The sequence below is a fragment of the Pelodiscus sinensis genome, chromosome 7 (assembly GCF_052426305.1).
Source record: "Pelodiscus sinensis isolate ZL-2025 chromosome 7, ASM5242630v1, whole genome shotgun sequence".
Lineage (NCBI taxonomy): Eukaryota > Metazoa > Chordata > Testudines > Trionychidae > Pelodiscus > Pelodiscus sinensis.
In genome coordinates, this window is record NC_143058.1 from 33,626,329 (window position 1) to 33,652,787 (window position 26,459).

Consider the following 26,459-nt stretch of genomic DNA (forward strand, 5'->3'; position numbering starts at 1 on the left):
TCAGTTTGCTTTACAGGCCTTATGACAGACTTGTCCAAGTTCTTTAATCTTTGATCTGCACTGCACCATGTCCTGCTCATATACCTTTTCACACAAAGCTCAAGAAATGTTCCCATATATGTCCCAGATCCTGTGGGTCACTCTCAGCTGGGACTCAACAGAGAAGCTGATTGGGAGTTGTGAGCTATTTCCTGGAGGCCATAGTGATAAAACACCTCAAGGTATCTAAGCTACATGTTTGCCAACACCACAGGGAGGGTACATCTAGACTGTGAGGCTCTATCGGAAAAAGATGCAGAGTGCATTTTGCATATCTTTTTCCAATACTTTTTTTGGAAGAGGCTTTTCCGAAATTTGGTCTACCTAGACTGGGCCAAATTTAGGAAAAAACCCTCTTTCGAAAGCCCCCTTCTTCCTTGTGGAATGAGGAATACAGGAGCTTCTGAAGGAGCGTGTTTGCTTTTTTGCCAAAAAAGTGAAAGAGCAAACGCATTCTATGGACGCAGCGGAGGTTTTTTTGGGATACCTCTGGTATCCCAAACACCCCCCCCCCCCCGTCTCGCTGTACTCAGAGGGAAAAAGAAAAGAGTCCCTCATGAAGCTGGAATTTTTTTGGTGACAAAAATGGCCATATTTCCTGACAGAAGTCACATTGCAGTATAAAAACTCACGGTTTTGTTGAATAAAGGCACTTTTCCTCAACAAAACTTGCCAGTGTAGACAAAGCCATAGAGTTTCTTGGCCGGGGGGTGGGGGGGGGGAAGGAGGGAGGTAAATAAAGAATCATTAATGGCCTACTGTCTCATTGTTACAGGGACAGATCTTCACAGAGGAACACCCAAGTCCTTCAGCTAGCTCATGATTCCTTTTGGTATAAGGCACTGACCTTATTCTTCCACGCACAAGATGAGCGCAGCCCTTCTGTGTGTGTGTTCTGAAAGCAATTGCTGCATGCTCAGAAACAGTTCATTATATCATCTCTTCATTTTGAAAAAGGAGACATTAAAAAGGGATGTGAACCAAAGCTGTTAGGTTTGGACATAGGAGTTGGGAGAGTGGGGGGAAGGAAATCAGATACAGGGATTTGGTCATCCCATTATAATGACAGAACCCATCTGTCAAGTTTGGATTCAAGTTCAAATACCTCCAAAATGCAGGGCTTGGGTTCAGGCAAGTAGAGTAAAACTCCCCACCTCTGGCTGAGGCAAAGGTTAAAAAAAGAAAATGAACTCCACTGAGAAGAGAGTAATTATAAAATCAGATCCCCCAGACGCCATTTTTATTTTCTTCTCTCCTGTAGCTGATTAAGGAGCTGGCAAAAGGAAGAAGTGTAATTTATCATCTGACTAGGGACAAGGAACTGAAATCTGCTTGCTGTGATGTTTCTGAACAGCTGGAAAAGAAAAGAGAAAATCTCTGTTACTAATTTAATATTGGACGTGACAAAAATAACTCAGCAGTATATCAGAAGGCAGACAGAGTAAACCAGCTAATGGTAAAGCCTGCTGTGAGATACCATTATACTTTATTTAAAGCGATAGGGAAGGTCCAAGATTCCTGTAAATCTCCTGTGACTGGCACATACCTGGTTATAGCCTTGAGTAAATCAGTCTGAGTAGTCCAAAATGATCTAGCAGGCAGCTATCTTTATAGACTCCAATAGAACCCTTTTTTGGTGATGTAATTGTTGCAATGCCTGGAAGAGTGAGAGATTTAAATATACTTCAGTCTATACCAAACTATCACTGCAACAACTCAGCTGTGAATGGTATTTGGGGGAGATTAACGGGGGTGGAGGGTAGGAGTGGTTATAAACAGCCATTTAGCAGCTCCTCTGCAGGGCAGCTGTTTGAAGCAGACCCGTGTGTCAGCATGAAAGAAGAAATGGATCCAGATCATCCTTGTCAAAGGGGATGTTATCCTCCACTAGTTTTGCAGAGATTTGTCTCAAGCGTTTTCTTATAAAGTAATCAAAAACCTTGTGCATTTTGGCTTAACACAGGACGCATCTCGATATCAAAACCACAGTATTAAAGGAGAAGCCACTTCCAACTTTAATGATCCAAAAGGTATATGAGAAGAGATGTTGAAAAAATATATTACACTATTACCACATTGCAACTCTAAGCAGTTGAATATTTGGGAATCAGAGGAGTTAACAGCTCATATAGAAGTTGCCCAAATATTCTGTCTAACATGAGTTATGTTATATTGCAAGTGTTGAGATCCATGTGCCTAAAATGCCACTGTGGATTAATGTGTAGGATATCAATGTTGGTGCTGACACACATAATGTAATTACCTCGGATTCATTACATGAAATAAGATCTGGATCCTCAGAGATTGGAGCCAATGGAGTTGTACTAGAGTAAAATCAGGATAACAGACCGATAATTCTGTCCACTCACAGAGTTCAGAGGGCCAACTCAGCATGAATCTTTCTCAATGGTGATGAATGGATATGCAAAAGGAGTTTCTTCCTACCCTTTCCTTACATATTTTGCATTGTGATGTATTTCTTCCCCATAGATGACAGGAGAGATCACATCCCTTGCCAAAGTCTGGAGTAAATCTACACTGAAGAGTTAATCTGAGTTCTTACACTGGGTTTAGCCTTAACCCCTCTCTCCAATGCACACACTGACAGGATTCATTTAGTCTTCCAGATTAACAGGAAGATTCAGTTTGACTAGACTGTTTATGCAGGAAAACCTTTAAGAAGAAATGGCGGTTTGATCACTTCCCTAGGTGTAGCCTGGAGCTGAAATGGAGCATTCACCTGCCCCCTGAAATCCCAAATGTACATTTGGACATGAAGAAAGATGCTTGTCTAATTCCATCTCATTTTACTGTCTGCAGGATTCCTTCAAATTCAAGAAAAAAAAGGGGGGGGGGGGGGAATGTTAAAGCCCACTCAAGTTAGGATGGCAAAAGGAATTCTCAACAACAGACCTTTTAATCAGAAGTGCAGTGCTGGGGACATCAGCTGAATAAATAATGAATAGATTGTACAAGCCACCTTGATTAATTAAACATTTACCCAATCAGTTAAAATGAAGCAAAAGCACTCAGAAGAATACAGGCAAAGGTTTAAATTAATGATAGTGGGGAGTAAGGAACCAATCTGAATCCCATCTCCTGTCTGGCCACTGGCCAAGAGGTGGAAAAGCACACACTAGGGCTGTGTCCAGACTCAGGGGTTTTTTCGAAAAAAGTAGCCTTTTTTTGAAAAAACTTCACCTGCGTCCAGACTCAAGCCGTGTTCTTTCGAAATTAAATCGAAAGAACGCGGCTTTTCTTTCGATGGCGGTAAACCTCAATTTACGAGGAAGAACGCCTTCTTTCGAAAGTTCCTCTTTCGAAAGAAGGCGTTCTTGAATGTAAATAGGGCTTCTTCGAAAGAGAGCATCCAGACTCACTGGATGCTTTCTTTCGAAAAAGCAAGCCGCTTTTTCGAAAGTTCAATGTGCAGTCTAGACGCTCTCTTTCGAAAGAGGCTTTTTCGAAAGTATCTTTCGAAAGAGCCTCTTTTGAAAGAGGCTTGCAGTCTAGACATAGCCCAAGAGGCCCTGCATACACTCCCACTGCACACCTTTCAACGTGAGACTTTCCTGAACCCAGCAGAACTATCTTGGTGGGGTTGCTGAACTGCGCCCCACCTCCTCTTTAGATCTGTTGAGATCGGATGGCCAACTCTCCAGGGCCAGATAGACCAGACTCCACTGCTATAAACTGCACCCACTCCATCGAGTCAAGGAGATTTGGCAACCTTCACCACCCCAGGCTACTGCTGAAGCTTGGAGCAGCTGCAGAGCCCTGGGCCAGTGGCAGGATCCCAGGGCTAGTGGGATTGGCAAGCTCTGTGGCAGGGCCAATGGGTACTTGGACCCCAAGGGCCAGTGGAGCCCATGGGACCAGCGAGTGGCAGGATCCCAAGGGCTGGTGGAGTCCACAGAGCCAGCAAAACCCCAAGGGGTTGGCAAAGCCCACAGCAGCACAACCCCAGGGGGCCAGCAAAGCACGTGGGCCAGCAGGATCCTGCAGGGACCAGCTGGAGGTCTGAACAGGAGGAGTTGACGGTGGGACCAACTTTAAGGTGTGGGGAGGCCAGTTGTAAAACCTGGGGGTGCTGCAGCACCGCTGCACTCTTACTTCCCATACCTAGGTCTAAAACATGTCAACACCGATGCAACTCCTGGCCAGTGCTGACTCAGAGAGGAGTGTCATTTATTGACAGCCACTACACTTCATCTAGCCCCTACATTTTCCTTGGAGTCCTTCAACCCCAGGCAAAACTCTGCTTAGCTTTTGGTATTTGACAAAAATATAGCAGTAGGCTAGTTGGACATACTTGGAAGAATTCTCTCATCTCCCTCCTGAGCTGGCCTTACTGGGGAGGTCCTACCTACAAGGATGAATAACCCTCTTTTCTATTTAAGGAATTCGCATCTAAATTCCATCACACTATGTCAGGCTGGTCAAGTCTCTGTCAGCAAATAATTTTCTGAAGATAATTTTTCATATTTTTGAATGGATCAATATTTAAAACCCGTTAGTCATGAACCCTGCCATTTAGGTGCTAGTAGTTCTGAATTTAGTTATTACAAAGAAATATTGAACAAGGACAGCAGAAATAAAATCTAAGCTAATGTTGCTATGGTAGCCAGTGGCAACAACATTTGCTTAGGGCTGACAGGTAAACAACTGATTGTAGCTGGAGAAGGTTAGATGTCACTGATTAATATACATTAAAATGGGGGAAGGGGTGTGAATAAAAGCCAAGAGCTTTCCAGGATGAAGCTTTTCTTTTTTTGTAATTTTGGACCATTTAATTAGAATTCTAATACAGCTGCAACACAGTTTTTGTGTTTCAATTTGATGCAAGAGTTCAGTAATTGGAGTCCACAGTTCAGGTCATCAGTAATAATAGCATGTAATAACAGGGCATACTTTTCCTCTGCCACTAACATATTATATGTGAAGGAGAGGCAGAGATTTGCTAATTGTAAAGCTCTAGAATGCAAGAACAGGCTTTTAATCCACTGCCATTTTTATCTGAAAAAAATCCAAACAGTTGGGGATAGATACAGCTTTTCAGTTCTTCAGCTTGTTGCTTTGACTTTTTATTGGCTCAAAACGAGATCTGTGGAAGGGAAGAGGTTTATGCTATTTCCCCCACTTTATTCTGGATAAAGACCTGACAGATTTGTTTAAAGATGTTGAGAGCCAGAGGGAAGGGAGAGGCAAGGTTTTGCATATTTTTTTTTAAATAGATGTCTTGTTTTGCACAATTTTTCTGCAGGGAGAGAACTAGCAATATTATTAAATCATTAAAAATGAAACCTCCAGGAAAAAATGAAACCTCCAGGAAAGCAACTTTCATTCAGACGTTATAAAACTCATGTTTTTTCTTTAGTTTTGTTAACATTTAACTCACATGTCTGGGAAACATTTGGGAGAAGAGATGTCTTTGTTAGAAATTCAACATTTCCAGTCCATCAAAAAGCTTGTGTAGGCTCATTTCAATACCACAAACAAGAAAGGGGATTCATATTTGATTTCCCTAATTTTCTTACAATAAAAAGTAGAAAAATAAAAGTTTCCTCTAAATTAATAATTACAAATATTTAAATTAGACATTTGCTAGACACCTTTGCTGTGCTGTGATTTATGTATTGAAACTGAAGTGAAATATCATTATTTTACAATAGCCAAGATACAGATTTGATATACACTTGACAGGTGAACAAACATGAACTTTGCTCCCAGTTTCACAAATGGCTTTGTAAGCCTCATCTGCAAACCCTGCCTTGAGCCACTCTTGTTCTTTTTCTTTGCTATCAAAATAGAGAATCTATTGTGTTGTGAAATGAGTTAATAAACCAATGTTACTGCATTCAAATTAGGAAAATCCCTTCTTTCTTATTTCAGTTATACTATGTCCTTCTCCCTCAACAGCTTTTGGGTTTTAGTTTCAGTAGGGCTACTAAGCTAGTTTTCCAGATAAGGATGCTTCAGACTCTCAGATCACAGAGTCCACCTAAGTTGCTGGGCTCTTCACTATGCCTACTTTAACAGGTGCTGCATGATGCGGAACATGCGTTTGTTTAATGCGGTGTGGACTCCCTTAGGAATCAGCATGTCTAACTCTTTCCCAGACCTGCGTGGGACACATCTGTGGTGGTTACTTTCTTCTGTTTAACTAGGAAAATGAAGCTAGCCCTCATTTCCTTGATCCACACACACACCATTTTGAGCATATTATCTATCCTCTCTGACCAGCCCCAGTCATCTCCCCCCCCTGCAGTCAGCTCACATGGAATTCAGCTGGGCCTGGTCTAGATCATAACCCTTGAAGCTGGAGGTCTGAATCCAACACTAGCTTTATAGGGGAATCCAAATGTCTTGAAATGTTCCTTTTCCCAGGACCACAATATCCAATGACTGCACCCTGCCCTCCCCCAGAAAAATAGATGAGAAGGGACAGAGGGACTGCAAGTTTCCCTGTGCAACAGACAATCCCTTCCTAGGATAAGGGTTTCAAAGTTGGTGAGAATACTGGGAGCCTTCACCCTTAAACTCCTGCTACTTGAGTCACAGGTTCTGACTTTTCAAAGTGGTAGGCTACCTCTGCCCTAGCCTCGCCCCCACTCCACTTCTTCCACCAAAGCCCCATCCTGCCCCTTCCTGACCCATTTCTTCCTGCCCATTTGTGTTCCCTCCCCCAAGCATTCTGCAACCTCACTTCCTCCCCATCCCCAAATGCTACCAGTCAGCTGATAGCAGCAGGTGGGAGGTGCGCAAAGGGAGGGAGAGGCACTGATCCACAGGGTCAACCAGCAGGAGGGCAGCACTTGAGGGAGCTGATGGGAGACTGTCAATGGATGCTCAGCACACACCAGTTTTTCCTTGTTGGAACCCATCACCTGGGTATCCTTGGGAAACTTCACTCCATCTTCACAGACCCCAGGCTGCAAGCAGCATCTCAGATTCCTGGTTAGTCTGTGCCCATCCTCCTCCAATTGATTTAAATATGAGCAAATTATTCTCCTTCTCACCAACCTGGACCTCATCCTCACAGCTGCCTTCCAACAATTATACAGACCCCTATGCTGAATTAAAGCTATTACAGTGAGGCAATTCCCTCCTAGGACCAGCCTGACAGGTTTCACATAATTAATGGAAAGGTGACTTTTGCACCACTGAATTGAGATACAGCCTTCTCCGGATGCTTGTGATGGTTGTAGCCTATGCTTTGACTAGACAAAAGACTACTATTTGAGAGGGGCAAATTATAATCTAGATGATAAAGAACAGCTTTGATGAATGGGAGGGGTATTACCCTTTTCTGGAAATCCCAGCCATTCAGTTAACTAAATTGCCTATAAGGGTTAAATCCAAAGACAGGGAATCTCCAGGAGGTTTTGGCAGGGAACCAGGAGAGGCAATGAAAAGAGTGAGCATTTCTGAAAAAGCAGGAATTGTCTGCTGCAGGGAGACAGATTGAAGTACATGTCTTCCCTCCCCGCAAAGGAGAGAGGAGTTAAGCCAGGAACAAGACATGGAATTTCCAGTGATATCCATGACTAGAGAAGGACTAAATCTTGGAACAGCAGATATGTAAGTAAACAAGAAATGTTTAGTTAAACAATCAGTTGGTTTTGGGGTGGGTTTTGTTTTTTTGTTTTTTTGGTTTGTGAATTCCTCTGTGCTGAGCCCACATATGCTGCTCCACCCCCCCTCCATACAATGTAAATTTTAAACTGAGTCCCAGGGAAGCAATTCTCTGTGCTAATTCTCTGGTTTTTTCCCCGTTGCTCTGTAATACCTAGTAACCAAGTGTGCTTTACCAACTACTGTATGTCTTCTTTGTTTTGTTAATAAAACAACCTTTTTAAGACTATGATCTGATTCCTCTGTCCTAGAAGGCAGGAGGTTGTGTGTGCACATGCCTAAAACTGAAAGGTCAGCAATTATGAATTTGTTTTAAGCTCTTTCCTGAGAGGGTTGAAGAGCTTGGGGGACCCCACAGGAAGAAATTCCCAAGTGCTTCTGAGGCTGCAGCATGGAGAGGGGCTGGGGGCAGAAGAAGCTGCTGTGAAGCAGCCTCTGTCTGTGGTGGGCCCAAGCTCCTCACAGACAGAGGCTGCTCCGTGGCGAGCCCGGGCCTGCTGTGGATAGAGACTGGTCCTCAGCAGCAGCCTCTGTTTGTGGGAGGGAAAGGAAGGAGGTTTGCTGGGGACCAGCCTTTGTCCATAGTGGGCCCAGGCTCACTGTGGACAGAAGCTGCTCTGTGGGAGGGAGTTGGAGCAACCTCTGTCTGTGGGCAGCTCAGACCCCCCACAGACAGGGGCTTCTGCCACCCCACGCTGCTTCCCCTGTACCAGAGGCAGCAGTATGGGGTGGCAGGCAGTCTGCACGGGGAGCTGTTTTTTAAACTGGCTCCCCTCATGGATTGGCTCCTGCCTGGCACCCCACACTGCTGCTTCTGATTCAGAGGCAGCAGCTCAAGGAGGCAGGGGCCTCCCTGGGAATGGGGACTCCCTGGGGGTGGGGGCTGAGCACACTGGCTGCTGGCCTCAGCCCCACAGACTATACAATAGTCAAGTAACCAATAAGAATTTATGTAGTTACTAGACTATTCAATTACCCAATATCTAGCATCCCTACTCCAATCCTATGGCCAGCCCCCATGGGAGGTAGAGATAGAGCACCACCCAGCTCTGCTCTGGCCTGAACATGGTTTTCTGTTCCCATATCTGCAGCCCTAACCTGGATTACCTTACCCATGTCCATGTCTCACTCACCACCCACCTCCTGGCTGTGTCTAGACTGGCAAGTTTTTCCGCAAAATCATCTGCTTTTGCGGAAAAACTTGCCATCTGTCTACACTGGCCTCTTGAATTTCCGCAAAAGCACTGACGATCTCCTGTAAGATTGTCAGTGCTTTTGCGGAAATACTATGCTGCTCCCGTTCAGGCAAAAGTCTTTTTCCGAAAAACTTTTACGCAAAAGGGCCAGTGTAGACAGCAGAGATTTCTTTTCCGCCTCTAGATTGGCCACAGACACTTTTCCACAAAAAGTGCTTTTGCGGAAAAGCATCCTGCCAATCTAGACGCGCTTTTCCGAAAATGCTTTTAATGGAAAACTTTTCCGTTAAAAGCATTTCCGGAAAATCATGCCAGTGTAGATGTAGCCCCTGAGTTGTGGCCCTGCTTCTGGCCCAGCTCTGGCTGGAGGGACATGACCCTGAAAAGTTTGGGTATCACTGCCATAGGGCCTCAGTTCAGAGTTCCAGGAGCTGGCAAACTCCAAGTGGAGGTTACGTATGCTGCAGGATTTAAATCCAGTTTACTAGGGAAAATGTGGAGTCTCACTTATAGAGTGGAGTAGAGCAGACAAATGGTTGTCTTAGAAGTGGAGTTTAGAAATTGGGGGATTGACTCAGAATGTGATTTTTGGTATAAGAAGTATACATGAAAAGGCAAAGAAACAAATAGTAACTGTTAGAGATGTGGAGTGAAGGTAAGTATCAATTAACCTGTTTGTAGATTTAAAAAAAAATACCTCCCAAGTTTGGTATAGATCAAAGTCTGATTAATATTCACACTTTGTTTGCCAGATCTATGTATTTTTATTTATAAAGAATTACGTGGGAGGGCAGTGGTGTAGTTTAATAAAAAAGCCACACTCTTGTTTTGAAAGACAGCCTACAGTAATTCTTCAGTGCCAAGATTGTCTCTTACTGTATGTAAACATTTAACAAAGAGGCTCTGATTTCAGTTGGGCCTCTAGGCTCCACTGTACTACAAACAATGAGTATAAACACCAAGAGCTCAGAATTCAAGAGCAAATCTGCTAGTGTCAAAGCTATGCTGGAGAAAAGGAGACTGCAGTTTTCTGGAGCACCACGCTAACCACATGACAACCTTTATTCTAAACTAGGCAGGTCTGAAAACTTGATCGTATTCCTTCAATTTGATGTAGCAGTCCATATTTCATTCTGTATTGCCCAAAGATTGCTCATGGAGCAAGGGCACCATTTATGGGGACTAGGAGGGCAGTAGCTCCCCTCCTGAAGTTGGAATCCCTGGATTTCATACTTGAGGTCTGGCTAAAACTGCATGCCCTGACTCCAGACACAGGTCTTAACTGCAACAGAGTTTGAGCTGCTTACAGTTTTGCCTTTGGTGCAGGGAATTTGTTATAAAAAGAGGGAGGCAGGGTGATTAAGAATAACAAAAGGTTGGGCATTCAAGTAATTAAAGGATGATTAGATCATCATGAAAACATTGCTGGATATGCCACTTAAAAGATAGGAGAGTAGGAACGAGTGTTGTACTGCTGGGATTTGCATTTGAATCACTACTGTTAAACTTACAAATATTCTTGAAAATGTGATGAACAGTGACACTAATCCAAAGATAACTCCAAAGAGTTACAAAGGGATCTCACAAAACGGAGTGATTGGGGAACACAAGGACATATGGCATTCAGTGTTAATAAGTGCAAAGTAATGCACATGGAAAAATATAATTCCAACTATACATACAAATATTGAGGTGTTTAAAATAGCTGTTACCACATGTGGTGGGCCCCTCCTGCCTGCCCTCTTAGATCCAAGGCCCTCCGGCCTGAGTCCACAACACAATTTAAGTCTGGCCCTTTAAGGCAAGGCCACAGCCTTCTAACCTGAGTCCACAACACGGTTTAAGTCTGTAGTGGGGACGCACCCTTAGGTAGGGGGACGCAGGCCCACCCTACACCACATCCCGGCCCAGGGCCCTGTGAGCAACTGAGTAGAGGGTCAGTCCCTCGGCGGGGCAATTCAGCCGAAACGTACCAACGTTCTCAGGGCAGGAGGGGCGGTTCCTGCTCCTGCCTTGGGCCACTTCTTAGCTGGTTCCCAGGGGTTCCTTCCCATGTACTCGCCCAGTTGGCTGCAGCCTCCAGGCCAGCATCTCCCCGGCGGGCCATCCTTGGGTTGCACCAGCTCACCTCCATGTCCCCTCCCAGCCTCTCCTGGAGTCTCCAGTGACAGCTGTGCAGGCGCTCCCTTCACCAGTCCTTCTCCTCCAGCTATCCCATCAGATTGACTTCTTCCCCAGGCTTTTATGTTTGAGCTGCAGCCCGGGCATGCTCGGTAGGGCTGCTGGGCGAGGCCTCTGCAGCCAGGTAACCCTGGCTGGGCCCTGCAGGCTCAGTGCAGGGCTGCCTCGCCCCCTCACACCACTCAAGAAAGATCTTGGAATCATTGTGGATAGTTCCCTGAAAACATCTGTTCCATGTGCAGTGGCAGTCTAAAAACTAAGAAGCTAACAGAATATTGGGAATCATTAGGAAAGGAGTATATAAGAGAAAATATCATATTGCCTCTACATAAAGTTATAGTATGCTCATATCTTGAATACTGTGCGTAGATCTGGTCACTCCATCTTAAAAAGATACATTGTATTTGGACAAGGTACAGTAGGAGCAACAGAAATGATAAAGGATAAGGAACAGCTTCCATATTAGGAGAGATTAACAAGACTGGGACTTCTCAGTTTAGAAAATAAATGATTAAAGGTTAGGGTGATATGTCAAAGGTATAGAAAAATCATGAATTATGTGGGAAAATAGAATAAGGAAATATTATTCATAACATAAGATTCTGACAATTAAATGTATAGGCAGCAGATTTAAAACAAAACAAAATAATTTTTTTACAGTTAACTTGTGGAACTCTTTTCCAGGAGATGGTGGAAAGGCCAAACCATAATATGGTCCTAATAAGAACAAAATAAGTTCAACGAGGATAGGTCCATGAATGGCTATTAACCAGAATGGATAGGGATGGTGTCCCTAAATTCTGTGGCTATATCTACATTGCACTCTCTTGTGCAAGAACATATGCAAATGAGGCACAGCTATGAATATCGCCATGCCTCATTTGCATATGTTCTTGCACAAGAGAGCACAATGTAGACACATAGCTTGTTTGCCAGAAGCTAGGAATAGGCAACAGAGGATATATCATGATAATGATATTTTCTGTTTATTCCCCTCTGAAGCACCTGGTATTGGCCACTGTTGGAAGACAGGATACAGGACTAGAAGGACTATTGGTCTAACCCAGTATGGCTATTATGATGTTGTTATACATATCTGAAATGTATCTGCCCCCTTGTTATACCCACCAAACCCTAATCCCTTCCAGAACTGAGAGTGAGTCCAGGAGTCCTGACAGAGTCTGTCTCTCTCCACATTTAGTAACAAAACAGGAATATACTTTAAAATGTTAAGGCTAACCAGTGTTCCTTAATTGACTTGCCACAAGATGTCAGACTAGGTTAATGTTAGAGCTGAGTGAGTCTAATATTAATGTAATTTTCTTTCTTTTATATAGGAATTAGATACAGTGCTCCTGTCAGCTAACTGCTAAGTTGTCTGCCAAAAAAGTAGAGTTTTCCATTGCCTTGTTAGCCCCTGGAGAAATGTGATGCGTGTGTGTGTGTGTGTGTGTGTGGCGGGGGAGGGAGAATAGGGTGGATAGGCCTGGTTTCTCTCCCCCTCCTCCCAAATTTGGTGCTTGGCTTGTACTGAACATGCTCAGTAACACTGCTGAAGCCTCTGCTCTCAGTCTGCCCCTCCATGCTCTCACTCTCTTCTCCCCTGCTATCATGGCATTCACAGGTTGCTTCACCCACATCATCAAAATCCGAAATGGCACCCCTTCCCATGAGATCTATTGGATTGTCTGTATTTTTCTTTGCTGCTTTTTTTACATTAAGCAATACTATAGTAAAAGTTTAGATGAATTGGTCGTATTAAGTGTAATTAAATAATTTAAAAAAATAATTCATTTATGTGATCCAAACAAGCTAATGAAGCACTTTCTCCCCACCAAATTCTTTTTTGGTCACGTGATCAGAAACCCAAGAGCTTACTTCAAGAATTGTAAACTGTGTGTGCTGATTGGAATTTCAGATGAGACATAACCACCATTGTGGGAGGCAGCATGCTCTGAAGGAGCAAGCACAGGGTAGGAGAGTCATATTTCAGGTATAGATGGATAGCTGCATTCAGATATCATGCTGGTGAGTGCATCAAACACAGAAAGAGAGAGAGGCAGAAATCCTGGATTTTGTTACTAGTAACCATTTGTTTAGATCTCAACTTGCTTGCTGTTTCAGGGAGTACCAGCCTCGATGATTTCTCTCTCCCCCACAGCTGAGGGAATTTCTGGTCAGTCTCACTAATATATTATTGAAATTTATTTATGTATCACAGAAAGTGTGCAAGGTGCCTGGCACATCTCCTGTCCAAAGGAATTTTACAAACAAAGATAAATACAAGTACAAGACTAGATCTGGGAGAACAGCCCAAGTAAGGAGAGCTTTCAAGTAAGGAGAAAAAAAGATTCTTGGCAAAGGTGGATTTTAATTTATTTATATATAAATGCCATCACCTAGCTCTTATAGGGAACTTTTCTAGCTCACCTGATGAAGTGGATTTTACCCACGAACACTCATGATACTATACATATTTTTGTTAGTCTCTAGGTGCCACGGGACTACGTGTTTTTAAAGTTACAGCTGAACATGGCTACTCTGAGATTTTTCATAGGTAGTTCTCAAAGCATTTTGCAGAGGTGGCCCTGTATCATTATCCCTGGTTTTTACAAGAGGGGAAATGGGTTGTGCAAGGTCACTGAGCAGAGCCAGGAACAGAACTCAGTATCTAAGGAAAGAGAAAGAAATGACTTGTGAGGAAAGAGCAAAAGTGCAAGAAAAAGAATGGAGAGGTGGTGACGTGTGTGGGAGGAGTGTAAGTAGTAAGCAAGAAAGCAGAAGGAAATGAAATCCGGGAGGGAAGTATGGGGGGAGTGAAGCTTAAAGGTGATGACAAGGACCTCAGATTTGATGTAATATGAGACAGGAAGGGATTTGAGGCAGCTGGGGATGTGGACTGAGTGGCAGGAGAGAAAGATGTCTTTAGCAGCTGTGTTTTGATTAGAGTGGAATGAGGAGGAGGAGCTGGAAAAAAACTTATGCTAAGCAAAGCAAGGACAAGGGACTTAACAGTAGGAGTGGCCAGAAAGGGGCATATTTGTTGATGTTCAGGGGGAAAATAAGAAGTAATAAGCCTTACTCAGACAAACTGAACATAGAGAGGGCAGGAAAAAGAGGAACCAGAGATTATACTGGGATTGTCACCATTCCTGTGTCCTAGGCTCTCCATTTTTATTTTGCCCGTGTTCCTATTTCACTTCGTCTTTTCAGTCTAGAGCTGGGATGGACAATCATTTTTTGATGGGGTGGCCACATCAAGATTTTGGTAAGTGGTCAAGGGCCGGGCTTCTTTATGGAGTGACTGTGGGGTCTGGGATGGAGGCTGGGTACAGAAGGGTGCTAGGGGTAGGGGACTGGGGTGCAGGAGAAGGCATGGGGTCTGAGAGGGGGTCTGCTTAAAGGAGGGGCTGTGATCTGGGGCAGGAGATTGGAGTGCAGGGTCCAGGAGGGGCATATGGGTTCAGGAGAACAATCTGGCCTGGGAGAGGGTTTAGGAGGGGTACAAGGTTGGCAAGGGAGTTGTGGGGAGGGAGAGGCAGGCTTTGTCTGGAAGGCACTTACCTAAGCACTACCTGGCAAGCAGCACTCTCAGGCAGGCTCCCCCATCCCAGTCCCAGACAGCTGGCTGGCAGTGCATGTGGCTCTCTGCACTGCCAGCAGGGCAAGGGAGGGCGGGAGGAAGAGGCTTCATGCACTGTCCCTACCCCCAGTAAAATCTCTTATCTCCCATCAGCCAGTGTGGAATAAGTGTGGAATAAGATCTGATCTCTTGGCAGAAGTTCCACACTACAGTAAGTAGCTTCAGAAAGCTGGGTCATTTACACAATCCATGGCACTCTGTATTAGGGATGTCTACGGGTAGTCAACTATATGATTAACCCATAAGCCTAGGCTTATCAGTTAATCTTGACTACACACATTTCTCTCTCCCCCTTCCTCGCCTCCTGAGGCAGCCAGGGGGGAGGAAAGGGGAGAGGGACAGGCAGAAGCCAGTGCTGGAGAGAGCGGGCTTAAAAGGGTAGCTTATTTCAAGGTAATTTTGAAATAAAGCACTGTTCCAAAACGTCCCTTAATTCACATGGAACGAGAGTTACAGGGACACCAGAATAACCCGTCTGTTATTCCAGCATCCCAAAACAGCACCGCAGTCTAGATGTAGCCTACAAGAGCTGCAGAAGGAAGCAGGGTCATTTTCCCAAGTGCCAGACTGATTTGTCAAGGTCTTATAGGCTGCATTGTGCCACATGCAGCCCATGGTTCTATTGTGTGCACAAAGACCTATCTTGACTTGTTGATCCATTGGACTCACCTCATGTTTTCCAGTCTGCCTAACTAATAATCCCATGATTACAGGGCAGGTGACCTGCATGCCTAAATTCTTGTCTTTGACCCAAGTTAAAAAAAAAATCAATGGCCTGATTTCCTTATTTGTATTGTAATGTTGTGCCCATTGAAGGCCTTCAATACATATTGTAATGTAGTTAATTAATTTCCTAACTTTCAAAAAGTGTTTCCAACTTTGGGATTCCCTTCCAAAAAATCTCCAAACCAAATCCAACCCTAATGTTACATCTTCAGTTTCAGTGAACACCATCCTTATTGTAAAAAGAATGCATAGAAAAAAATATCACTGACTTATTCAGGGAGGAGGTATATGGAATTTCAAGCCAAAAATGTGACAGATGTATTTAAGATTCAACCTACATTTTTAAAAAACAATGCATGTTTCTCTTGCTCCAGAAAATTAGAGAAATAGGTTTTTGATAAGCAGTGAGAATTTGCTTAGCTCTGATCCCCTAGGGTAGCATCCAGTGCAATATGTTGCCATACTTGCTTCAACCTTATGGAGAGGTGGGATCTACTTCTCCACTGCTTTACACGTTGCGTAGCCATCTGCATCTGTTGCAGATTCTATTTAAAATTCAGCGTTCTGGATCTGGTAGCAATTTCTTTAGTTTGCGTATATATAACTGCACAAGGATACAGCAGTGCAGAACAAGATACCTGGTGTCCAATCCTTATTCCAGGTTACAAGAAAAAGCGTACAGAAGAGGAGGTCGCTATCAACTACTGCTGCACAAATTTAGTTTATGGTAAGGTAGGCCCAAGACTGTATCTAGTCCCCTGGTGTCAGAGGGACTGGCATAGGTGGGTGAAGAAAACTTGCACAGTATGTTCCTGCTGGTCCTGATTGAAGACACTAGTATTGGTTCTTTACATTAGTGAGTAAAAATGTACATATTCAAACACACACAAAACCTGAAAGCAATAGTTGTCATATAGACCACAAGATGGCGAGCTTTAGCATCTGTTTAAAGGAGGCTACATTGCAAACACCCACCCTGCATAGAATAGAACATTAAATGACCGTATCTCACTTTTTAAAATGCTTTAGGTCTTAAAAAGAAGAAAGCAAGGCATGAATGAAATGTTAAGGATGAGAGTGGAGCTGGGCTTGTCATACAGAAGTAATATTGCTGCCCTTATCAAATTAAGGAATAGTAAAAGTTCCCTTACAATCTAATTACATTAAATTATTTAACTTATAAAAACAATAGGTTTTACAGTAACACCTGAGGCAAAATAATCAAAAAAGCAAAAGCTGAGTGACAGAATTCTGTATCCAAAGAGCTAATAGCCATTATTAATATTATTGGGGGGCTGACTTGAAAGGGGTGTTACTAAAATTACAGTAATATCTCTGCACTAGTATATGGCTCCCTGTTCAAATTTGGGGGGATATATTACTCTGACAGCAATCTCATTGATGTCAATGGAACTAAAGCAAGAGATTATTTAATGTAAGTATGGGTGGCAGAATCTGGCTCTCTGTGAAAGGGATTTCAGAACAGTTTTCATCATATGTTAACAGCTCCTGGCAAAGAGAATGATAGTGAATAGCCCAGAAGGGTATTTTGCTTATGGAGATGATTTATTTACTCAGTGCAGAAATCCCTCCTGAAAAATGGCATGGTGCCTGTAGGAAACCCGGAGATGCCCCAGGTCATGTATCTCTAGTCATTTGATTTTCAGATTGCTTCAACTGATTATACATCACCATGTGCTTTGAACAAAAATGAAAGGGATAAGTACAGGGTGTTTCAGTAAAGACACCAGTGAAGAAGTCAGTAGAAACACTGAAGAGATAAGAGTCCATGTCAACTCAATCTGCACATCTTAAACATGTGCCTCTATATTATCAAAGCAGCAGGCAGGGATTTCTGTGCAGTTCCTATTAACTTTAATGGGTACTCATGTGGCTAAAACCCCATGCTCCACTTTGAAAGAGCACTTGACATGTGTGGATGTGGCTGCTTCATCCGTGTGTTGTATACACCACCCCGTGTTGAGCTTTTCATTAATGTAACTGTAGTTAGATTCTGTTTCTAAAGGAAATGTGTCCATTGGCAAATCAGAAAGCATTTCTAACACACCAGTTCATGAGTAGGAATCCAAGATGAAAAGAAAGAAGAAATCCATCACCCACAATATTAGCATAAGCTCCACTTAGTATTCAGGCACCCAGCCCAACTACTTCGGCAAATAAAGGTGAAATGAAATGTGATGAAGGAAGGAACTACAGGACCAAGGAAAAATATTTAACAGGTATTGTTCCTTTATGGAAGAGAGACGCCTAGATTTCTAAAGTAGTCATCCAAAACAGAAACTCATGTCTCATATAGCGGTGGTCTGGGGAGGTTTGGTGCTACCCGAAATTGAATCCAGTATGGATCTCATGATAGTGAACTCTTCTGAAGAAGTGGATTGTGCCCAGGAAAACTCATGATACCATATACATGTTCTGTTATTATTTAAGGTGCTACTAGACTATTCATTGGGGGGTTTTTAAAGTTTTTCTTACAAGTTGATCCTTCTAGACTGTATCCACACAAAAAACTTGGGTCAGAAGTGAGGGCTCCCCCATCTGGGATTTGACCCAGAGCTAAAACAACAAGAGAATCAAATCTGAACATTCAGCCCCTATCACTGCATGAATGAGTTTGGATTCATGTCTCATTTGATCCATCTCTAATTTGGGGCAGGGCAGTCTTCCAACACACCAGGAATGGTAGAGTTTATCAAGATGCAGACTGATTAGAAAGTAGAGGGTGTGTGTGGTAGAGGGTAATTCCTTAATCTGAAAAGCTAGATATGTTCTGATGCTCAGAGGTTTATTGCTTAGTTAATGTTGTTTGATCGTTGGCTGTAAGGCAGAATTCATGTACTGGCACCAAACTGGCAAAATAAAATAAGACAGTGGGCAATATATTTTTAGTTCTTTCAGTTCCTTCCGCAGCACAAGGGCACCTGCACCAATGTAGATTCTATGACACAGAGGCAAAGCTAGGATTTTGGGAAGCATACACTCACAGCAGACATTCATGGTCTGTGTGGTGAAGCTTTATTTGAGTACCCTCGCTGTGTGTCACAGGAATGGGGATAAAGCTGGGTGAGCCCAGTGGATCTGCTACTACAAGATCCATCCACAACATCTCTGTATTGTGCTGCAACCTCCACAGCCAATGGCAAGTTTTTCTCTTATCCAGTGCTATTCACCAGCACACAGTGCACATCCTAAGAAAAAGCTTGATTGGTCTCTAAGTCACATTCATGAGAAAACTCCCATTGCCTCCAGTGGTGCAGGATTATGCCTTAAGGGTGGATCTAGAGTCCCCGATTAAGGTCCATCATCTTTTGGCAATACATAGCTATAAAAAGGGTTAGGACAACATCAGGTTCTGTGTTTTTTTTTTTTTTTTTTTTTTTGCAAAAGAGACCTGGCCGGAAATCACTCCCCTTTCACACACAGATCAACTCTCCCTTAAGATTTCATTGTCTGCTTTGACCCTCCAAGGAGATGAACCACGAGTGTGAAAAACTGGTTGAAATATACAACTATCCCTGGGAACTAATGACAAACATACAAAAGAAAGTGACAAGAATTGTTGGGTGCCACTGCCAACCATCTGCTTGACAGAGACCAGTGTACCAACCCAGATACTGAGCACTGCTATGGCCATGGGAGAAAGCTGAATGAAAAGATGGTAAAGATGCTCAGGGCATTAAGGTAAAGGATGAAGGAAAAGTGTCTCCTCCTCTTCCCTTTCATAGTAATTAGGGAAGAAGTAGCTTGGCACTGGAAGGGCACAGTCAGGAAAGACTGGTGAAGGAACAGGAACATTCTTCCTTAACATTTTTGTGGTTTCCCCCCTTCTACCACAACTTCTTCACTTTCAAAGTTTTCAGCAAATTCTAGTCTGCATCCAGCTAACAGGGCATGAGGGAATGGGGAGAGTGTTGACATGGTTCCTAAACATGAATGGGACAGCCATTTTAATAATTTGATAGTAATTCAAATTGGATTTTGCAATCAGTTGGATATGAACACAAATCCAACCTAATGCCGGCACCCACACTCACATCAGGAAAGTGGTGCAAAGAGGGACATAAATGAGTGATAGCAAGACTGACAAGCATAGGTACATTTTTTCTTCTTTATTCTAAGGTTTTATACTGTGAACACCCATCCTGTCATATTCAAGCCCCTGACTGGTAATAACATGGCTACAATACAGGGTGCTTTGTCTCAAGTACAGTAACAGAGTGTGGAAGAGACCAGGCATATGCATGTTGCAGTTGTGTGTGTTGTATTTTTCTTTCCTTGTGCTGTTTGATTATGGATGAGTTTGTGTAAGGACTAGTGTGTCTTCAGAGTATCCTTTGACAGTACATCTCTTTGGACTTCCAGTACAGTTGCAAAACCACCTAGGCAATCATTGCTGGGGCACTAAGGAGAAGGAGAGGAATTGTTGAGGGCTTTTTTAAAAAAATCCAGCAATGAAGATTAAGGAGGCTGTAAATATTTATAGATAGAAGGTCCAAGGATTACACTACACTCCAAAACATTAAAAGGGTGGGTCTTGAACAAAACCCAGCTGGAAGTTGCACTTTCAAAAGACACTCCTTTGTAACACTGAATATTTAAGATTACTTCCCACTTCAGATCCATACAGGGCTAAGCAGCCTGACAGAGTTCAGCATGTAAATAGGTATAATAATGGAACTGAAGAGGCTAAGTTTCTCTCACTCATTTTCCTCTCAGACATTCCAGTGTGCATGCACTTGTATGTAGCTCTCTTGCCAAAACAGTTGATAAAGCCCCAGCTAACATGAAGAGCAAGTAGTTTATTTCAGATGGATTTCTCTTGAAAAGGATTAATCTGTGCAATATTTAGATTGCTCTGGAATCAAATATGTTAACTGAGTATTTTTCAGAGGTGCCTGATTCTCCACAGAGTAGTGCAGTACTGGGAGATTTTAATATCACTTTAATTTAGATAATTAGGCAAGATGTAGAGAGGGAGTGATCTGCTATTCCTAAATCAATTTTCTCAAAGCATTTGGGGAGAGGCACCAGATTGCCTTTTAAAGACCCCAGTGAGAAAATGAACCTCTGATCCTACTGTACTTTTCAGAGCTAAGACTTGAGGCTCCAGGCTTATCTACACGTGGGGGAAATGCACTCTTTGGAGTGTGATTTCTAAAGCACTATAATGGGCCAAGGGTTAATTGGTCTGCGTGGACCTTGGGTGCACATTGAATGTTCCCTAGCACACACATTGGCAATAGTGCTGTTTGAAACAGAACCCCTTAAAAGTGAGCTCGGTGAGTCTCAACAAACCATTTAATGCACAGTGATTGGTGTGTGTTAGAAAACACACCCTTTTAGCCCCTCACCCAACCACATAGACAAACCTCCAGGCACCTCAAGGCTTGCTGCTCTTGGAAAGAGGTGTGGCTACAGTTAGTGGCTGGTTGGGATTACCAGTGATGGGCATATGTAAGCAGGTGGGGAAGTTCCCTTGGGCTGTGCATCCATAATTGGAATTGTTTAGTTTTGGGTAAGCTCTGAAACTACAGCCCTGAGTACTTGTGGTCATTAAATGTGCTCACATTTTTCAAGACAGACAGTTCAGCAGTGACACTGGGGTTAAGTGAAATTTTTCCACTACTGTCTTGTACCATCTTCAGAGCTTTCCTCTTCTTCTGAGTGGCTGTGTCTACACTGGCGCGAACTTGCGCCAAAGCGGCCGCTCTTGAGCAAAAACTTGCTGTCTGTCTACACTGGCTGCGTGTTCTTGCGCAAGTAAACTGACATTCTAATGAATGAAATCAGGGCTTCTTGCGCAAGAACTATGATGCTCCCGCTCAGGAAGAAGCCCTCTTACACAAGAGCTCTTCCAGAAGAGGCCAGTATAGACAGGCAGCATGAATTTCTTGCGCAAGAAAGCCCTATGGTTAAAATGGCCATCAGAGCTTTCTTGCACAAGAGAGCATCTACACTGGCATGGATGCTCTTGCGCAAAAGCACATGCCAGTGTAGACACTCTCTTCTGGAAGAGTTTTTGCACAAGAACTCTTCCACAAAAGAGTTCTTGCACAAGAAGCTGCCAGTGTAGACGTAGCCAGAGGTGAATGTAGCTCTTGTTTGTCTGGGCAATGCTAGAACCAGCATGCTTTAGGTTAGTTTCCCCTAAGATTAGGGGATGTAATCCAGACGTCTTGGTGAAATCACAGAATGTGTCGTTATGATACTGCAATCATCATGCCTTTCCATAACTTCTGAGTCCAGGGGATGACTTAAGGAGATTCAGTCTAGTGACCTTCGGTAGCACAAGCTGCGTTCAAATAGTCTGGAGTCAGAGACAGCTACATATTTGTGCCTGTTTCCAGTGGCCTCAATAAAAAATCAACTTCATAACATAATAGAGAAGAGTTCCATATCCTCTCTTGCATAAGGCAAATTACAATTAAGTTCTATCTGCTTAAACTGCCATTAGGTTTCCACTGGTATTATTAATCACTGCCTCTCAAAGTCATTTTGTGTTGCTGTACACTGTTACACAGCTGACACATTCCAATCCAGAGCAGACTGCATTTCAGTGACGGGGTCAAACATTTGATAAAGTTTGAGGTTCTACTGTAGAGCTTCTATTTGTGAACGTTTTGGGAATGGAGTTACTTGTAACTCTGAACAGGATGTTTGAGTTTGCTTCCAGAACTTTACAACTTAACTTAGACTTACTACAACTTTGAAGTTTATATGCAAAAGGAGAATGCTGCTTCCCCTTCATCACACACACACACACTTACTTTTTAGTGTAGTATAACACAGAACTATCCTTCTTTTGGTCTTTGCTGCTGCCTGATTATGTACTTCAGGGTCCAAATGAGATGTGTGGATGACTGGTCAAGTTATAGCTCTGGTGTTGTTACTTCTGAGGTTCTACTGTATTTTTTAAAAGACATTTGATCTGTTTTCACTTATAGTGTGAAGAAAAGATTTGAAAGAGTTATTGATTGATGTAATAGTTTTCTTTCCTTGAAAGCAGGAATTCAGTTCTTTCTGCTTCCTTATAGTCCCCTACTGTAAAGAAGCCAGAAAGTATTCTCCAAAACTGAACTTTCAAAAGCAGAAAAGCCAGGAAGTAAGGGTATGTCTACACTACCCTCCTAGTTCAAACTAGGAGGGTAATGTAGGCATACCGCACTTGCAAATGAAGCCCGGGATTTGAATTTCCCGGGCTTCATTTGCATAAGCGGGGAGCCGCCATTTTTAAAACCCCGCTCGTTCGAACCCCGTGCAGCGCAGCTACACGGGGCACGAACTAGGTAGTTCGAACTAGGCTTCCTAGTTCGAACTACCGTTACTCCTCATTCCATGAGTTCGAACTAGCGGGGTAGTGTAGACATACCCTAATAGTCTTCATTAATTCACAACACAGCCATCACTACTTGCACAACTCACTCATAGCTCACAGAGCTACTGAACAGAAGAATTAAATATTTACATTTGAGAGGAACCCTGCATAGATTGTAATAGGCCCCAGTGCTGAATCTACTTCAGATGAACAATGGGGTGAAATCCTGTCTCCACTCACTACAGAACCAGGATTTCACCATAAACCTTTCCAAGAAAACAGAGGAGTAGAGTTCTAAAGTCTAGGACAGAAAGCTTATATAGCATAAGGTTGTGGGACAGATCCTCTGGTCCAGCTGCACTGTGCTTAGCACAGCTAAGGGTTAGGAGAGGTGGCAAAGATTCTTTAATACAGGATACTCACCATCCATTGCACCCTGACATCAGTAAGAGGACCTCATCTTCAGCAACTCTTGAAGGCCATCTGCCTCTCATTGGATCTTCCCTGCCTCTGTCCTCCAGCCAGGGTATGTCTAGTCTCCTTCCAAGGTAACAAAAAAGTTCAACTAAAAGTCCACAAAATGGTTTCAACATGAAAGAGCCTTCGGCCCCTTCCCTTGAGTTATTCCTCAGCCCATCTGTTAGGGGTCAATCTTCAGCCACTCTGGACCCAATATTGAGTACGTTGGGCTTGATTGCCCCTTCTTTGGAGCTGGTAGAGGAACCCAAGGTTTCAGCCCAGAGAGCCTTTAACAAGAAACAAGCTCTGCTTCTCCACACATGCTGCTGTTTCCATGGGCTGCTTCCTATCTCCAAGTCGTCTTGTGTTGCTTCCCATAGCTTGTGATTTACACAGCCTCACGTTGGCTCTGAGTCCTCTAGCTTCTCTCTTCTCTGCTGAATTCATAAGTCTTCTCCCCTCTCATGCTCTTGTTTTACTAATCCTATATCATGGGCCTACCCTGCACTTAGATAGTTTCTTGTCTGCTTAGGCCACATCTCAGAGCTCTCCACTGATCAACTCCCAGGGGTGCCGGAGGAGGAGGAGGAGTGTTCTTTTTACAACAAAATGCTGTTTTCTTTGCAGACTTTCCCTGCTGAGCTCCCATTAGTTCCTTATAAGGCCCAGGTGCCTAATTATCTTGACCTAGCTCCCTCTCCTCTGGCCAGGAGACAGTCACAGGTGCCCTAATGGGCACTTAACTCCATGTCTAAGAGGGAATAAGCCCTATTGGATTCTGGGAAGTGGGTATTGATAAGCCTGCCCACAGCTAAAGGACCTGTCCCCAGCATATGGGGAGGATCCACTGAGCCCAGGAAACCAAATGAGTACTGGGGACAAATAAAAAGAAAACTGGGTGTGACGGGGCAGGCGCCGCTTCTGCGCTTCCCCGCACGGAGCCCGGAACCGGGGGGAGCGAAGCAGGGGCCATCCTCACGGCGCCGTACACGGGGCCGGGGCCCGGGACAGGGCTCGACCCGCCGGGAGAGCAGGGTATCGGGGGAGATCCAGCTGAGCGAGGCCTGGGAGGCCGAGCCGAAGAGCCAAAGACCGGCGGGCACCAGGACGCTCCGGCGCAACCGGATGACGTCACTGGGCGCGCCGGGAAGGCGGGGCTAAAGGACGCAACCGTGGACGTCAGGGGCGGGGCCCCCTTACGGCCCCAGCGGGGGATTCAAAAGAACAGAATCTCCAGCCAGCAAGGGGGGAACGAGACGACGGACAACCCTGCACCGGAACAGGAGGACTCCAGGGGACCTCGAGGCGCGAACCCGCGAAGGAGGCAGAGACCGGGGGTAAGCTTATTCCCGAGCTGGGGAAACTCCCGGGGCTGAGCCGGGAAGAAGAGACCCAGGGCGGGGCCGTGGTCCCCGCAAGTGGAGGGTTTGGGGGAAACTCGTCCCCCTCCACTATCCAGGGACTACCGTCCCTGTCTTAGGGCCCTGGGTCGGGGCTCGGAGTGTGGGAGGGCCCGAGCCCCCTTCCCGGCCTCCCCCTTCAGGCCTGTCGGAGCGTGGGCCGACAACACATACGGTTGGGACCGCGAGCGGGCGGTCGAGCACGAGACTTAGGGTGTACACCCGAACTTGGGGTGGCCGCCCGAGACTTGGGAACACTCGGTGACACTGGGGAAGATGTGATGGTCAAAAGAAGGGCACTAGAAGGGGACACCAAGTAGAGCCCTGAAGAGTGCCCAGTGCTCCTTGGAAGTATTGAGGAAGCCGGCAGACGCTGCCCAGAGGAACTCCGCCTGGATGTGTGAATGGATAAAGGAACAAAACCAGGCCCCACGGTTGCAGGCCCTCCCTCAGCCAACTGCCACTCCCCTGTTGCTGGTACTTTGACGCAACCTTTATGGCCCCAGGACAGTGGTCTGGTCTGCACTATCCCAGAGTTCCAAGATTATTGTCCTTTGTTCCTGAGTAGTAGTCATGCAGTTGGGGGATCTGCAGAGTGTAAGGATGCCAGCTATACTGCCCTTTCTTCTTCATCACCTCACTACAAGTAGGTGGGCCTGCTGAGGTCAGTATAGAGGCAACTACAGCTGATTCACCATGGACTCAGAGGCTTAAAATCTTAAAGGTTTTAGACGTGCTTTGCACTGCTGAAGCAGTGCAAAGGACTTGGTTCAAGGCCTATGGCTCTAAAACCTTATGACTTATTGGGCAACAGCTTATAAAAAGACATTGCTTTTAGCCTCCTATAGTGCTACAGATTAGCAAAGAGGTTGATTTACTCCCAAAGGCTTCGTCCTGTGCTTTATTTGATGGAACATAATTTATCAGTTTTATAAACATAATTAAGACTTTTTAAAAAATATATTTTCATATACATGGCATTGCAATTAGCATTCAGGTGACAAGATTATGTGGTTTTAATTCAAATGCAAAACATTTAATAATTTGGTTTCCACAGTGCTCATTACAGCTATCTGATGGCTCTCTCCTTTGATCTTTACCTTTCATCATTCCTATTCTGAAAAGTTACCAAGTATTGTTCACATTCTTGTATTTCAGAAATACACAGTAGAGTTAGAAACAGGCCCTGGGCTGGCTACTGACTAGAGTAAGAGTGTACATGATAGTGGATCAAGGGGGAACATGTAGCCCTTAGCGTACGTCTACACTGCAGGGTTATTTCAGAATAGAAACTCTGAAATGTACTATTTCAAAATAAGCTATCTACACTGCAAATGCCCATTGAAATAGCACTGAGCTAGTTTGAAATAGAGTGTCCACACTCATTGGACACTGAATTGCATTTAAGGCCACCCAGAAGCACTTCAGACAGGGCATCAGGACAGCACTCACTTCTTGAACTGCTTCTTGAGGCTTGAGCTTAAAGGGACCCGCTTGTACAGCCGTGTCTCAGGCTCCTCTCCTTTGCCTACCTCCTTGAGGGACAGGAAACCCATTCCACTGCCTGCTTGGGTTGCCCGTGCAGACACAACAGCACTCCTGCCCTATGCCACACCTCCTGCTGCAGTTACTGAAGGCTGCCCTCGTGGCCCTGCAGGAACAGAACCCCCAGCTCATTGAGGGGTACCTCCACTCCTCTCTCCACATGCTGCTCATGCAGCACGACTCCTCCCACCTTTCTCTGCACACCATGAATCACCTTTTCTGGCAACCGAATACCAGTTCCGACTGGTGGGACCAGATCGTCATGGAACGGTGGGATGACCAGCAATGGCTCCAGAATT

At 44.3% G+C, this 26,459-nt stretch overlaps 1 long non-coding RNA gene across 1 annotated transcript in view; it reads right to left on the minus strand.

The window, feature by feature from the left end:
* Positions 1-567: 567 nt before the first annotated feature.
* Positions 568-26,459, minus strand: part of LOC142830295 (uncharacterized) — a 107,847-nt gene continuing 81,955 nt past the window's right edge. The window contains exons 2-3 of the long non-coding RNA XR_012905449.2: positions 1,586-1,696; positions 568-1,393 (exon numbers count right to left, since the gene is read on the minus strand). This is a non-coding gene — a long non-coding RNA (uncharacterized LOC142830295). The remainder of the gene's footprint in view (positions 1,394-1,585; positions 1,697-26,459) is intronic.